Source organism: Podarcis pityusensis (assembly GCF_964106645.2).
Source record: "Podarcis pityusensis genome assembly, chromosome: 10".
In the NCBI taxonomy this organism is placed as follows: domain Eukaryota; kingdom Metazoa; phylum Chordata; class Lepidosauria; order Squamata; family Lacertidae; genus Podarcis; species Podarcis pityusensis.
The window spans coordinates 31817436-31832330 of record NC_138035.1 but is presented as its reverse complement, the minus strand read 5'-3'; the positions used below and the strand labels follow the sequence as shown (position 1 = coordinate 31832330).

Sequence of the window (14895 nt, the reverse complement as noted above, 5' to 3'; positions counted from 1 at the left end):
TCAGGGTAGGAGAGGGGCTGGGAAGCTGCTGCTCACTCTCCTCCTGCTCTCTGCAGCCGGGTCAAACATGACCCGGCAACAGAGCTGCCGCCGCCGGGTGTGCCTCACCATGGCTGAGGAGGGCTGCTGCCGCCGGGCACAAGGTGTGCTGCCCACTCACCTGCCATTTTGTCACCCCCCTGTCATGACACCTGGGGCGGACCGCACCCACCACACACCCCTTCCTACGCCTCTGGCCACTGGAGCATAAAGATAAGTGAAGGCAACTAGAGTGGTTGCAGCACTGTCCAGTGTTTTCAAGCCTGTACAGGTAGTCACTATAACAGATGAATGCAGAATCAATTTTATGGTATATGCCATTATATTTTCCAAGGTGACAACTTGTTTCAGAACAGCAAAATGCCTTCTATCTACTAAAATACATGCAAATAAGTATTTGCATATTTAAAAACAAATTTTGCATTTCCTACGGAACCTACACAGAGGCTGGTAAGACGACTGCTCTAAAAACAGCAAAATAACTGGAGCTGATGACAAAAAATGGTACACTCTCTCATGGTAGCCACTATTCTTTATACAAAGTAACAGGGGGTTAAAACTTAAACCAAAGATAGGGAAATTTTTTCAGACCCAAAGTTACATTTCCATGTTGTAAAGGTGTTGGGAGCGGCATTTCAGCATATGATGAGGCCAGACAAAAACAATCACACACCATTACCATTACAGTGGTGCCTCGCAAGACGAAATTAATTCGTTCTGCGAGTTTTTTTGTCTTGCGAGTTTTTTCGTCTTGCGAAGCATGCTTTCAATTTATTCAAAGAAATCTTCAAAAACCTCAAAAAAGGCCACCACACCGTGTGCTATGAGTTGCTCCCCGAAGTCAAGTCGCAACTGCACCTCTTCAAGCAATGCACCCTGTATTACTGTAACGGTTTTAAGAAAAAGGAAACAAACTTGCAAGACGTTTCCGTCTTGCGAAGCAAGCCCATAGGGAAATTCGTCTCTCGAAGCAACTCAAAAAACCAAAAACTCTTTCGTCTTGCGAGTTTTTCGTCTTGAGAGGCATTCGTCTTGCGAGGTACCACTGTACTCCCCTTCCACACACACACCATCCTTCTGAGTCTCCTCTTCAGCAAATCCACACAGATAAGCTAAGGTGAGTATTTTCATTCCCATATGAAGTACTAGGTATGCTCACCAGAAATGAAAAATCACGCACTCCCCCCTGAGTAAGTCAAATTATATTTTTAAAAAAGTGGTGGGGAATCCTTTGTCTGCTGGTTGATAGGTAGGACCACCCCATCTGGCTTGCAGTCACCTTTTCACTTTTCCCTTCCCCCCACAGCAATTTGGGGAAATTGGAGTAGAAGCCACAATGGCTGATCAGCTCAGGCTCAAGTACTGTCTCTTCTCCTATGGCAGTGTCACAGGGAAATTGGAAGCTTTTTAACTAACCACAGTTTATGTTGAAGGGACAGTTGAGTCAGTAGCGCATGAGACTCTCAATCTCAGGGTTGTGGATTTGAGCCCCACATTGGGCAGAAGATTCCTGCATTGCCGGGGGCTGAACTAGAAGACCCTTGGGATCCCTTCCAACTCTACGATTCTATGATTCTATCATTATATCCGAACCCGGACAAATTGATCAGTCTGAACTTCGGTTCAGGGAATCAAGTACAGTGGTACCTCGGGTTAAGTACTTAATTCGTTCCGGAGGTCCGTTCTTAACCTGAAACTGTTCTTAACCTGAAGCACCACTTTAGCTAATGGGGCCTCCCGCTGCTGCCGCGCCGCCGAAGCACAATTTCTGTTCTCATCCGGAAGCAAAGTTCTTAACCCGAGGTACTATTTCTGGGTTAGCGGAGCCTGTAACCTGAAGCGTCTGCAACCTGAAGCATCTGTAACGCGAGGTACCACTGTACTACATAATGGCTACCAGGCACCTACCTTTCTTACAAAGTCATACAGTATGGAGGCCTATGGGCTATGCATTATCCACATGCTAATTTTATCCTGTATTTATTTATACTGTGTTGATATCCTACCTTTCTCCAAACGGATCAATGTAGCATACAATATTCACTTCCTCTCCCTTTTATCCTCACAGCAACCTTGTTACTGGCCAAAGGTCACCCAAATGAGCTTTATGGCTGAATGATGTTCTCAACCTTAGTCTCCCAGTCCTAATCCAGAACTTTAACTACTATACCACACCAGCTTTTAGCTGAGGTTATGTGCACTCACCAGAAGTGGATACATGAAGAACATCCAATCTTTTCTCTTTCTCCAGCCTACCACCTGCAATATGAAGCACTTAGGTCAACTAGAAGTCCATCCCCAACTTTTACCATGATTAAGGAATGTTTTGGTACAGATTGTAACCATGGTTAACATTAACCAATGTTGATTTCACAGGACCCCTGTCTGAATTGCTATGAGCTATCCTCAGTGCAAATTGCGTCCCCTACATACGAGGCTAACCCTCATACTAAGGAGGCTAACCCACTTCCATTGTGAATGACCAGGCACAGCATTGTTGTTAGCCAATGCTCTACTTATGCTAGGCAATGAAAGTGCTTTGTTCGCAAAAAAGAATTCTGTGATTAAGAGAACTTGATAACATCAACATCACTATCTGAAAAAAGCAACTTACTAATCAACTCCATATTACTTAGCCACAAAATTCTGATCTGGCCTTTATGGACATGCAGGAGAAGAAAATTCTGAAGGTTTGGGGGTATATTAAAACCTTTCCAGCCTCCACTAATTCTGCCACTCCCCACCCCATATCAGAATTAGCAGGGTGAGAGAAGACACTGCTCTTGGCTACCCTATAGTGTACACTGCAAGCAGTCCAAATAAAAAAGTTTGAACTAATAAGATTTTTTGGTAGCATTATGACACATATAAAAGCAAAAAAGAAAAATTATGGGATTTATACTCCACTTAGAGGAAATTGTCTACAAAGTAGCTGATAATATACCAAAGTAATAAATGCTGTATTACAATTTTAAAATGAATAACTATGATATATTTTGTTTTGATATAGTAGAAATGTCATTTTTAAAGCATAAGTAACATGATGAAAGCACTCTTTATAAAGCTAAAACTTGGATTGCCAGCACAAATGCTGCAGAAAACTCTCCTTATATTCAAAAAAGAACCCCAAATGTATTATCCCAATTCAGAACAGAAAAATAAAAAGGTTTTACTTCATAATAAAATCCCTAGGTCACCTAATTAAAAATAATAGGATCCCACCAAGGGTATGCAGCTATATGGACTCTGAAGGAAATTGTACAGGAAACCCAATTACACTAAGATAGGCATTTCCTTTTAACACTACAATACTTCTGAAATACAAGAGTGCTGCACAGAATCTAACAAAGCTCAATGTAAATAATTAGCATTACTTTGGAGTAATGAGAGAATAAGACTACCCTACCACTCTATGTCCACAACAACATGTTCTTAAGAGTTTAGATAACTTCAGTGAATAAAGGTTATGGCCTGATTTAACCCTGAAATGTGGATTTGAAACAAAGTTCCATCACTGATGTTATTTCACAAGAGCAAATAAATGCCAGTTTTACTCTACTACCCACGGCATTGGAAAGGCAGAGGAGGTATGGCAAGAGGAGATCATTGCCTCCAAGTTTCCAGTAGCTCCAATTCAGTCCTGATCAGTACACAACACAAAACACACAGCAAAATGTTATGCACCAGAAATGGGGTTCTCAGAGGCGCATAACACCAGCTGTTCCTTCATCTTTAGAAAGAGCTGTCCTCACAACACTTAGTACCAAAAACAAAAATCAAAAACATTTCTGACTCTGCTACCCCCTTCTCTTGCCACCTATTTACACATTAATGTTAATTCAGAATATGTAACTTGACAGTACCTTATACAGTGGTACCTTGGGTTATGTACTTGATTCGTTCCGGAGGACCGTACTTAACCTGAAACTGTTCATAACCTGAAGCACCACTTTAGCTAATGGGCCTCCTGCTGCCGCCGGAGCACAATTTCTGTTCTCACCCTGAAGCAAAGTTCTTAACCTGAAGCATTATTTCTGGGTTAAAGAAGTCTGTAACCTGAAGCGTATGTAACCTGAAGTGTATGTAACCTGAAGTGTATGTAACCCGAGGTACCACTATATGTTAAACTATTCCCACGGGCCTCTCTCAATTAAAAGGCTCTGACCCTGCTAAGGAGTGGGCACCCAACGCTACACAGTTCTAACATTTCTTATCCGCTTCAAATATTATTATGCCAAACGAGTTACGCTCGAGGTGGTCATCGCCCCTTGGGTGGCAGAGAGCCCCACTCACGGAAGCAAAGGAGAGCAGAAAGCAAGAGGCCGCCAGTCGGCTGTGTTTATTTATATCTTTTAGGATCATTTTTCATCCTGCATGGGTAGAGCTGGGGCTTGCTACAACCAGCGCTGCTATAAATAAGCCTTTACGGCAACACTCGGGGTACTTGGCAGTTTCCACCCGATCTTGACTGGTTGCACCACAGAACCTGAGTTTCCATCCCGAGTTATTGGACGGTGTGAGGGGAGAGAGAAGAATCTCACCATTAGCTCGGGAGAGAAAAACTCTCAAGCCCCGTTACCCTTTCAGGTCGTCATTATCCAAGGAGCGAGTTTCACGTCCCACTCCAAATACTGTATACTAAACTCCCCTTCTGCTCCTCCACCGCCGATGCCCTCAGAGAAGGAAGCGCCACTGCGCACGCGCAAGTGAAAGCGACGGAAAACCCTCTCCTCCCGCCGCCCCCCCCACCGGCGCCCCAATCCTAAACAGACCCAAATTCATTTACCCAACGGAGCTCCTGCAGCTACAGCCGCGAAACTGGAACCTGAGAGGTATCCCCAGGAACCATCATTACCTCAACACACATGTTATTATGATAATAATACTAACAACAATGACACCCTCGGCGCTGAGAGACAGCTGGAGGGGCCCGAAGGAGCCGTTCGGCCCCTCTGAGGGGATTTGCGGCGTCTTCTGAGAGGAGAGCGAAGAGGCCTCGCCGTTCACCCGCTCCAGCAGCCTCGCAGAAGCGCGCCACGGGCCCCCGAGGCCTGCCTCGCCACTCACCTACGAGGAGCCGCAGCCGTCGCCTCTTCGCCCGCAGCGGTGCACACGGAGAGCCCACCTCCTTTCCACGGGCGCTGCTGCGGGAGCCGCTTTTCCCGCCCGTTTTACCCGCCGGGGAAATCCAGCCGCCAGATACAGAGATCAAAACAAATGGCGGGGGGAGGGGGGGTCAACCGCCACCAAAAAATAAACTTTCCTCGTCGCCGCCGTCTCACTCCCTGGAGGAGCACGAACCCAAACACATCGGGTCCCGCCCACAATGGCCGTCCATTGGCTACCACCGCAATAATGTTAACACTGATTGGCGAAGTTATCTGGCCGTCTCAAGGCGACCTGCCCCCTTTTCCATCCCCCTCATTTCCCATTGGGCGACTCTTCAACCATCTCAAGATGCATTAGTCACAGTGGCTGCATATCAAGCAAAGCTCCGCCTCATAGGTTTATGATAATAATTGGGCAGCATGAAAACCACCCGACTCCTTATTGGTGAAACCAGCTACCTATGCTGTTTTAACTTGCACTCCTTTGCTTTCTCCGCCCTAGCTTTTTTCCAATTGGACAAAAACACAGCTCGTCTGTTCAAGTCACGCATTTGTCCCACCCATATTGTTCCTTACTGCAAGGCTATTGGCTACATATTTCGTCATTATAGCCGGCCAATCATGGGCACCGAATTCGCATCGCCGTAAAAACGGAGCCGAAAATAATAATAAATATTTCACAGCGCGTGCGCTTGGTCTTCGCTCCTGAAGATGTCAATCAATCTTAAACCGGCTAATCGCAGATCTCGAAGCCTTCGGTACAGCCGAGTCGCGTACCTCTCTGGCCTCAAGACTGGAAACGTCATTGGTCGCCTAGGTGACCAATTTGACGGGGGTGGGGCTAATTTCTCAGAAGGCGACATGCGATTGGGTAATATGCCACGGTCCCTCAGATTGCCAAGAACAGCCCCGCCTTCTTATGAATTAGGGAGGGGGGTAGAGGCAAATACTGTAATAACAAGCCAGGTTTGCGCAGCCGCAGTGCCCCGCGCTGTGCGCAGTCGGAGTACCACGTGAGTCCTTGAGGCTGGTGTTCGCACGTGGCCTTGGGCTGCCTCCACGTGACGGTGACAGCCGGCGTCCATTTGGGTGGCGGTGACGCGCTGCCTTTCTGCGGATCTGTGAGGCGCCTCAGTCCGCTTGGTTCTTTCAATCCCCGTATCCAGCCGTGGAGCTCTCCCTTGGCACGGGGATGACTAGCTACGTGCCAGTCACCCTCTCCATAGGACAGCCTCTCTTGGTGCAGTACTTAGTCCTGCCAAACTAGCACATAACCTGCATTAACAACAATTAAGAATGCTGAACAATGATGGGAGAGGAAGTAAAATTCCTCGTGATATTTTAATTTTTAATTTACGGTATTTATTCAGCATTTATAGACCACTCAGTCACTAAACAACTCTAATGTGGTTTTGCATAAACCAGCCAAATATAGGATCAATCACACCTCAGTGTCCATAACTGGCCTGGTTTATTAACTACATTTTTATCCTGCCTTTCCTCAAGTGAGGTGAAGGCCACGTGTGGTTCTTCCCTCATTTTTTTTATCCTGGCAGCAACCTGGGAGGAAAGTTCGGCTAATCGGTTATGACTGTCAATAAATCACTCCAGTCTTAGTTTGACACACAAACCACTACACGCTTGTATATTATTATTTTATTAACAATCAAAGTATGTGACACTTTACTAAGAACAAGACAACAGGCAGAAGTGCTGCCATAAAGTTGGGGCTTTTTTCCTGAAAGGGCAGTAAAGCACTGAAAGGAAGCATGCTATTTTCTCTGAGAATAGAATAGTGCATGTATGTTTTGTTCATATGTCAAGTGCTTCAAATGCAAGAAACTTCCTCTTTAAAAAGCTGGGCGTTGTGGTTGTGGGGGCAACCCCCACCCATGGCCAGTGGCTCCTTACAATAACAATTTCTCTTCCCAGTGGGCTCACAATTTAATTTGGGTGAGCAGACTTCAGATTTGCAGGATCTACTTCATGTGTGTGCTTGTTTTACTAGAACCCCCAAGTTCCGCCAAGCAGAGGCTAAACTCATAAATTAGAATATCTTTTTAAATATCAGAAGTGAATGGAGCTTCAAGTGCTGCCACATTAACATTTATCCATGGTTACCCCCATGCGTTCTTCACTTTAGCAGTGTTATTAAAGGGATGTGTGTGTCATTTCTTGCTTTTATTATTAAACCACTGGGATTCAAAAATCCTTGCCAATCTTCTGAAAATCACCCAAACTTCTGAAAACTCAACCCAGATCTATATTCTGCCCACCCCTGATCTAAACATCACAGCTCCAGTGCTTCATGGTACTACCATGGCAAAAAAAGAGAAGAAAAAGAGGTCCTCTTGATTATTGTATAGCATCCCTCCTCCCCTAAAATTGAATGAAGTTCACTTAGAGGGGCCTATGGGGCTTCAGATTTATTCAAATATATTTCTGGAATAAAGAAATGTTTGAAAGCATGCATAGGGCACTCAGGGGATGCCAGCTGAATTGTCATAACGAACACCTGGAGAAGAATAAACAAAACACAGAGTAATTACTAGATACTGTACCAGTTGAGCTGGAGCTTCCTTTTCCCTTTTGAGGTCCTATTGAACATTGTTGACACACATTAATTAATGTATCATTCATTCGCTCAGCTAAAGGACCTGTTAAATACCAGTGACATTTTCCTTTTCATTGTTGGTGGCAGACATTAGCCAATTTGTATCTAACATGCTGTAAAACAGGGGCCAGCAAACTTTTTCAGCAGGGGGCCGGTCCACTGTCCCTCAGACCTTGAAGAGGGCAGGATTATATTTTTTTGGGGGGGAAATGAACGAATTTTTATGTGCCACAAATAACCCAGAAATGCATTTTAAATAAAGGGACACATTCTACTCACGTAAAAACACGCTGATTCCCGGACCGTCCGTGGGCCAGATGTAGAAGGCGATTGGGCCGGATCCAGTCCCCAGGCCTTAGTTTACCTACCCATGCTGTAAAAAGTCCCTGGTTGTATATATTTATTTATATCCATGTTTTAAATAAACAATTATGCATACATTTTAATATTACGGCCTCGGCCCAGTATACCTGCAGGAGCGTCTCCACCACCATCATTCTGCCCGAACATTGAGGTCCAGTGCCGAGGGCCTTCTGGCAGTTCCTTCACTGCGAGAAGCCACGTTATAGGGAACCAGGCAGAGGGCCTTCTCAGTGGTGGCACCCGCCCTGTGGAACGCCCTCCCATCAGATGTCAAAGAAATAAACAACTACTTGACATTTAGAAGACATCTGAAGGCAGCCCTGTTCAGAGAAGTTTTTAATGTGTGACATTTTAATGTATTTTTAATCTTTGTTGGAAGCCGCCCAGAGTGGCTGGGGAAACCCAGCCAGGTAGGCAGGGTACAAATAATAAATTATTATTATTATATTATGTGTCATAGTTATTTTCCCCCTTCACAATTTTGTAATAAATGTTGTACCTTATACATTATGGTATTTGTACTGTATATTCCACCAACCGTATGCTTAGGAGCATTTCACTGTTCATTCCCAATGGTTTCATCTGTAGTTTTGTCCCAAGAAAGAAAGAAAGAAAGAAAGAAAGAAAGAAAGAAAGAAAGAAAGCTCATCACCAAATCATTTAATAAATAATAATAATACTGCAAGGGGCAGTTCCACAGGTCATACTTCTCTCCACACACACTTTCAGTGGGCAGAACAGGAAGCTCTGTGTCAACAGCTCTGTGAGCAAAAGCTGGTGGAGTTGTTCAAGGGTGGACCACCCTACCCCCCTGGTGTTATGGTTTGGGGATGTGGATTGTGCTGCATCCCCTTCTGGGCAACATTCACAGCAGCATATACCCATGGTAGGAGAGGCTAGAGGCAAAAGTGGGCAGAGCAATGAATGCACAGTTTACCTTCTTACAGTAGACTAATGTCTACACACACACCTCTCCTATCCTGCAGACAGACAAGCAAGGAGCATTATCAGAGTTGAAGGACATAGTCCAGGCAGGCAAAAGCACTTATGTGAAGCAGGGCCGGTGAGGAGTGAGATCTGGGGTGTGTGTGTGTGTGTGTGTGTGTGAGAGAGAGAGAGAGAGAGAGAGAGAGAGAGAGGTGGGGACTGGAGAGAGTTCTGAGGGTGAGAGACATTCACAGTGGCAGGAAGAATTAGGCTGGACTCATCAGCTTGGCTCTAGTATGTAAGAAAAAAGCTCTGAGAAAAGAAAAGCATTAGGGCAGAGGTTTTCAACCTTTTTGAGTCCATGGCTCCTTGACCACCACATTCTACAGCCCTCCCTGTGGAAAAACGCACCCCAAGCCTCAGAAGCCCAGTTACATTACCCCTTGCCTGCAGAGCTGGCAGCCCCTCACTCCTCCCTGTGTTCCCACAGCTTCCTCTTCTCTCTCCTCTCCTTGGGAGTCCTCCAGCAGATTTAGGGCAGCCGATAGGTTCTGCCACACTAGGTGCAGAGCTTAGGGGTGCTGTAGGGTGTCACATTTATGATATAGTGAATTGAGGAGAATAGAAGGTGAGGGACATGACAAATTTTGGCTTTGCACAGGGCGCCGCTAAAATTTGAAAGACCAAAGTCCGCCCCTGAAATCGTATTTAAAGTTTAAATCAGAAATCAAGTAACTATTGTGGAAAGATGTATTCTTAATTGCCTACGTAAGTCTGAACATGTCCCCACTCCCAATGTTGTTTCATTAACTTTGCTGTTAAAGGGACCCCTGACAATTAAGTCCAGTCGCGAATGACTCTGGGGTTGCGGCGCTCATCTTGCTTTAAAGGCAGAGGAAGCCGGCGTTTGTCCGCTTCTGCAGACAGTTTTTCCGGGTCATGTGGCCAGCATGACTATCGCAAGCCCAAGTGGCACAGTGGTTTAACCCAGTGTTCCCCGGGCCGCGGACTGGTGCCGGTCTGTGGATCAAACGGCACCAGGCCGCCCGAGGAACTTCAAATCATTTCACTGTGGTGGGTGGCCAAGGCGCAGAGCATTGTGCCCTCTCAAGCCCGCCCATTGTGTGACAATAGTGAATGAAAATTCGCTATTGTTACACTGATGCTCCTCCTGGCCAATCAGGGAGCGGGTCCTCCGAAAGGCAAACTTCACGCCATTGGCCGAGGAGGAGGCGCCACGGGAGGACTGAGGACTCGAGGTCGGAGACGCGAGGACTGAAGAGAAGCTGCCGTGAGGTAAGTGCACGGGGGGGGGGGGGGAACTCAGCACTATCAAACGGAAAGAGGAGCAGCAATGGTTTTATTAGAATGCCCTCTCATTCACCCAGGCCTATTGCACTTATTTAGGTCAACAACTCCTGGGTCGAATGTGTTTGTGTGGGTTCAGGCATAAGTGCACGGAGGGGGGGCGGGGGTTCTCTGCTATTGAGGAGACTATGGCGCGATGATCTCTGTATTGAAAGGGGGAATGCCGGGGCATCTCTGTATTGAAAGGGGCATGCTGGCATCTCTGTGTTGAAAGGGGCACGCTGGCATCTCTGTGTTGAAAGGGGCACGCTGGCATCTCTGTATTGAAAGGGGAACGCTGGCATCTCTGTATTGAAAGGGGAACGCTGGCATCTCTGTATTGCAAAGATTTCTCTCAGAAAAGAAGTCACCGCTGGCAGCACATTTCAGTGACAAGGTATGGGTCGCAAAACTGGCTTACCTGTGTGACATATTCAGCCTGCTCAATGAACTCAATCTGGGCCTTCAGGGGAAAATGACAACTGTTTTCAAGTTGTCAGACAAAGTAGCTGCATTTAAAGCCAAACTGGAGTTGTGGGGATGGCGCGTGAACAGAGGCATTTTGGACATGTTTCAGACATTAGCAGGGATTGTAGGCGAGACTGAGCTTGAACATTCATTCTGCCAGTTGGTGCACGATCACCTGTCTTTGCTTTTAAAAGAGTTTGAGCACTACTTCCCAACCACAAAAGACCCACGAACTGGTAAGGAATGGATCCGCGACCCATTTGCCAACAAATCAGGCGAATCTAGCATGTCTATGCAAGAAGAAGAAGAACTGCTGGAGATTGCAAATGACGGTGGCCTTAAAACTACGTTCAATACAACAACTCTGCCAATGTTCTGGATTAAAGTCATGGCAGAATACCCTGAGATTGCCACCAAAGCACTTAAATCCCTATTGCCATTTCCGACAACCTATCTGTGTTGAAGCGGGGTTTTCTGCAGTGACAGCAACCAAACCAAAACAACGGAATAAACTGGACATAAGCAACACACTTCAGGTGTCATTGTCTCCTATTACCCCCAGATGGAACCGTCTCGTTGCAAAGAAACAAGCTCAGGGTTCTCATTGATTTGGCATTCTAGTGAGTTAAATAAAATAAATCACTTTATATTCATTTTTTGGTGTAGCTGTATTTTATTTTGAAGGCATGTTTAAATACAATTAAATTAAAATTATTAAATCAAAACAAGCGGGCCATGGAAAAATTATCATTTACCGGTCCGCGGCGATAAAAAGGTTGGGGAGCACTGGTTTAACCCACAGCGCCATCCGCATCCCATTTCCTGTTACTTTTCGTTAAAGGTGAAGAAAATGCATTGCCTCCTTTAGCCACTGTGTGTCACTATTATACTAGTAGATAGTTGTTCCACTAGGCAAGTAATTACTACTGAATTCACTGGAGATTACTTATAAGTAGACAAGTCCAAGACTGCACCGTGAGTCTGTTCAGTGTGCTCATTTTATTTATTTACTAGCATTTAAAAACCATTTAAGATTTTGAACAGCCATTTTCTAAACCGCTTAATATTTTAAAAATAATTTCTTACAGCACCTTTCAACAATGCCATTCTTCTGTCTACGTAAGACAAACAAGTAATTCTGTACAAAAGAATAATAAATGGACACAAGTCAAAGTCCACAATTAAAGGATGATGTTTCAGTTTCCCACCTCTTTTCAGGATTCAGTTTCAGTTTCTTGTCCCACATCCAGCCCACCACTGCCTGCAAACACTGGTCCAGCACCTCAGCGACCTCTTCCGATTCAGAGGGAACAAGGAGGTTTCCGCTACTGTTGGTGTGTGTGTGTTGTTATTTTAATGTAATTTGTATTTGTTTTTTAATTGTGTTATTTTTTATAACTCTCCCTGGGACCTTTTGGTGAAAAATTGGCTAGACATACAAGTAATACATCCATAAATTGGCATCATCCACACAGTGGCATGTCTTTAAATTCCATGCTTTGGGAAAGACAGAAAAACCATTCTCATACCACAAGCTGTAATGGCTGAAGGATTCAAAGACTGCTGAAGGACAAAAAGGAGGGGCAATGAAATGGGGGGATATCTTCATGCCAGTGGCTCTTAGGATAAATTGGCACCGGGGGGGGGGGGTTGAGGTCTCAGACCCACCTATGGATCTCTTTCCTTGTGGAGCTAACCCCTCCACTGCCCCCTATCTCAGAAGAATTAATTGAAGGGTGGGATATTAATACTCTAAATAAATAAATTCATCTCACTACTAATTAACTATGCTATAGAGTTCCTAAACATCAGCGATAAGAATGCAGGGGAAGAGATGCTTCCCTATCAGAGAGTGTTATTTATATACAAATTTGAGCCCTGTTCCAAGTTATGGCCCCTGCAACAATAAAATGCATGTAGCTTTTGTACGAGAGAGAAAATATGCTCCCATGTATGCAACTGCATGTTATCTTTATTCAAGAACTTTATTTAAGTCCATTTAAAAATAGAAAGCAAGAATATATTTTGGCCAAACTTTGCCATTTAAAGTTTGGAAAAGTCCAGAAAAAAACGTCCAGCCTTTCTTCCTAGAAATCCTGTGATTTGTTGAAGTGCTCCTTAGCTTGGATTCATTTCCCTTGCTCTGCATTTATTAGTATGCTCCTATCTTGAAGACATAAAAAGCAGACACTTTGGTAAGCTGAAGGAGGGACACAGTCATTTTCTTTCACTGCTTCAGCTATCAGGGCTTCTACATACTGAGTAATTCAGTCAATGTTATTTGTAACTTTCTGACAGGGCAAGAGAGCGGGGAATAGACTTCTGAGAAATACAAATGGTTGAATCATTTACAGATTGGCAGAAAATGTACTGAGGAGAATAATGGCACTGGGGAAAAGTAATGGACAAGATGACCCCCATGCTTTCCCCTCTCCTATGATTGTTGCAGTTATCCCTCAGCGCACTAAGGCAGAGCCATCTTCCCATTCTTTCAAGCAGCAGTACAATGTCGGCAATGTCCATGCTGAATCAGAACTGATCTTTCTGTACAAATGCAGCATACTTAGCAAGACAGCTAAGAGTGACCACATTTTAAGACTTGCTCCCCCCCCCCAACCTCTGCCTTTCAATTGCAAGTGCTCAGTGCAAGTATTGTTGGCAGATGAGAGAGAGTTCCTGGCAGGTTGGAGATAACAAAGTGCTTGTTTCTCTTGAATTCAAGAGCGTGTCAAATATTTTAACAGCTAAGCCAATATTTTTTGAAGACTGGGCAATTTTCTTGTCAAACATATAGGAAAGTATATATACCCTCCATGAAGATAAAAATCTCTATTCATGTAGAAAGCCTCAAATAAGTCTCCCCCCCAAAAAAGCTTGCCTATCCTTTTTGATGGTAGCCCTAGGACATGGGTAGGCAACCTAAGGCCCGTGGGCCGGATGTGGCCCACTCGCCTTCTAAATCCGGTCCGCAGACGGTCTGGGAATCAGCATGTTTTTACATGAGTAGAATGTGTCCTTTTATTTAAAATGCATCTCTGGGTTATTTGTGGGCCCTGCTTGGTGTTTTTACATGAGGTTATTTGTGGGGCATAGGAATTCATTCATTCCCCCCCCAAAGAAATATAGTCCCCCCCCCCCAAGGTCTGAGGGACAGTGGACCGGCCCTCTGGTGAAAAAGTTTGCTGACCCCTGTGCCTAGGACAATTTCAGGCAGGTCCCAGTGCTGTAAAAATTGTTGTATTTTGCCTGGAGATCTTCGGATAAGATAGATCTAAATACTAATACCAATAATGAATGCCTTTGGGCGTGTGCAGATTACTTCCCTAGAGAGGGTGGTGGTCTTCAATGCCCATTTATTTTATTTTAAATAACCTCTATGTTGCACTCTCATTTTACATCCTCTTCTCTGAAAAGCAGAAAGATAAAACAGCGCTAAAAATTATCCTGGCAATTAAGGCAGGCTAAACAAGTAGTAAGGGCACCTTTCTATAATATGTACTTCCTTAGTAATGTGAAATTCCCTTTATTATCTCCCCCTGTATCTTAGTTAGTTTTGTTTTCCTTGTGATTAAAGGTTGATTGTAAAAAATAAAAGTCAATGCAGAGCAGCCTTACTATTGTCCACAATGGCAGTCATATGGGGTGTGGTGCATGGGGGCCCACAATCTTGAGGCCCCTTCCCAAACTCAAAAATCTTATTAAGTTATAATATACAATAATCCTGACATATGTAGTAGTTATATAATTACTTTGGTTTTGGTTTTTTCTTTCATAGAAATACGCCGTGTCAATTAGTATTATGTATAATGAAGTATGGATACTTAACTTTAGTCAGTTTAATCAGCTGCTAATCCCCAGCCACTGCCTGGCCTCTCAATAGTTTCCCTCGAGGGCTGATGCCCTTTCTTGATTTCTTTGTAAGCAGAGCTGTGTATCGCTCACCAAAATACTATCTTTCCAGAGGTGCCCCACATGTTCGCCCGTAATTCATTACAAAACTAGAGAGAGAGAATTGATCACATTCAGTTA

General features: G+C 44.6%; 1 protein-coding gene across 8 annotated transcripts in view; it reads right to left on the bottom strand.

Annotated features, from left to right (window-relative positions):
* The window catches only part of TNRC6B (trinucleotide repeat containing adaptor 6B), a 102025-nt gene extending 96351 nt beyond the window's left edge, over positions 1 to 5674 (bottom strand). For 3 of the 8 annotated variants that reach the window (XM_080971360.1, XM_080971353.1, XM_080971355.1), the window contains exons 1-2: positions 5107 to 5674; positions 2245 to 2298 (exon numbers count right to left, since the gene is read on the bottom strand). The gene's annotated coding sequence lies outside the window, so the exon portion shown is untranslated. The remainder of the gene's footprint in view (positions 1 to 2244; positions 2299 to 5106) is intronic. The other 5 variants (XM_080971352.1, XM_080971361.1, XM_080971356.1 and 2 more) reach the window with 2 other exon arrangements.
* Positions 5675 to 14895: the final 9221 nt, after the last annotated feature.